The 1919-nt window shown below is 36.7% G+C and overlaps 1 protein-coding gene across 1 annotated transcript in view; it reads left to right on the forward strand.

The window, feature by feature from the left end:
- Kif11 (kinesin family member 11) overlaps nt 1–1919 on the forward strand; it is a 59056-nt gene that overhangs the window by 22965 nt on the left and 34172 nt on the right. The window lies entirely within an intron of this gene.

Genomic DNA, 1919 nt, shown 5'->3' on the forward strand with positions numbered 1-1919 from the left:
AGCTCTTCAGCTCAAGGCTAGCGCTCTACCACTTGAGCCACAGCACCACTTGCGGCTTTTTTCTTTTTGCTTATGTGGTGCTGAGGAATCGAACCCAGAGCCTCATGCATGCAAGGCAAGCGCTCTACCACTGAGCCACCTTCCCAGCCCCTAGGTTGTTTTTTTTTTTTTTGTCTTCACCTGTGTTAGGGCTCATACCAGAGTGCTGAAATCTTACCAAATGATTATCATTTACTTCTCTTTTGAATTCTTTTGGCTTTTTTTTTGCCCATTAGACTCCTTTAAGGATTTACTATACACTGAATGAACATTTTCTTAATTACCAGAGGCAGAACTAAATGATTTATGATGAATATAAATGCTAGAAACAAAGCTATCTCAGTGTAGGATATAAAGAACAGAAAACTTTATTTCATAATTTGAATGTGCATCTTTACTTGCTCAAGTATTAGGTCTTAATCTAATAGTAGTTAAGTTTATGAAATGAAAATATTCTCAAAGACTTGTTTCCTGTTTATTTTTAAACCAGAATGAACTTACAACTGAACTTATAAATTCATTGGAAAGGATTTTATCCCCTTCTGTGATGTCTATATGGAAAATCAATAGACAACTGCAACACATCTTTAAGACTTCGTGGACAGTAGCTGAAACGGTAACAGATGTTAGAATGTTCATATCTCAAAATTGATGTATTGTTTACAAAAGATAGTGATTTCTTTTTCTTCAAAGATAGAAGATCAGAAAAAAGAAATAGATGGCTTTCTCAGTGAGTTATGTGACAATCTACGTGAGCTACAAGAAAATACTGTTTCCTCGTTGGTTGAATCACAGAAACGTTGTGAAAACTTAAGTGAAGACTTGAAGACGATGAAACAGACTCACTCACAGGTATCATGCGTAGCTGACATGGGAGTGAATAAGTGTTTTAGGATCTGAATGCTGTGAAATCCTTACAAACCTGAAATGATCACCGCCACTGTTATATAGTAGTATTTAATGTACAATGATAGAATACCTCTTTTAATATTTAATATCTCAATATTTGAGAATTTGCTTCATGTAGATCCCTGACCTGAAAAACACTAGGAAAATAAGTCTTCATACCAAGGTGAAAGGTGAGTTAACATCAAATCTTTAGAGGCAGGCAGTTGTAATGTTTGAAATAAAAGGTAATTTTGTAAGTTACTTCTTTCTAGGAAGACATTATCTTAAAGTCCTGCTTGCTCTTATTTCTGTATTATTGACAAAAGACATTTACATTTTACTAAATTTTTTTTTTAAGTACTGGGAGTTGAACCCAGTCTTTTGCTTCCCAGGAAGTACTTATGTTATGCCTTCAGCAATTTACTCTTGTTATTTATTTATTTATTTTGTGCCAGTCACAGCCTTGAAGTCAGGGCCCAGGTACTGAGCTTTTTGCTCAAAGCTAGCATTTTACCACTTAAGCCACAGCTCCACTTTCAGCTTTTTGGTGGTTAATTGGAAATAAAGAGTCTCACAGTCTTTTTTGCCTGTGATGGCTTTATACCACAATCTTCAATATTTATTTATTTATTTGCCATTTGTGGGGCTTGAACTCAGTGCCTGGACACTGTCCCTGAGCCTTTTTGTGCTCAAAGTTAGTGCTATACCACTTTAGCCATAGTGCCACTTCTGGTTTTTGAGTGGTTAATTGGAGATGTCTTAGAGGACTTTTCTCTCTGGGCAGTCTTCAAACTGTGATCCTCAGATCTCAGCCATCTGAGTAGCTAGGATTACAGGTGTGACTCGCCTGCACCTGTCTAAATTATACACACACACACACACACATATAATTTATTTAATTAACTTACTTTTTTGGGTCGGTTATGGGACTTGAACTCTGGGCCTGAGCACTGTCTCTCAGCTCTTCAGCTCAAGGCTAGTGCTCTACCACT

This window comes from Dipodomys ordii, unplaced genomic scaffold, assembly GCF_000151885.1.
Source record: "Dipodomys ordii isolate 6190 unplaced genomic scaffold, Dord_2.0 Scaffold188, whole genome shotgun sequence".
Lineage (NCBI taxonomy): Eukaryota > Metazoa > Chordata > Mammalia > Rodentia > Heteromyidae > Dipodomys > Dipodomys ordii.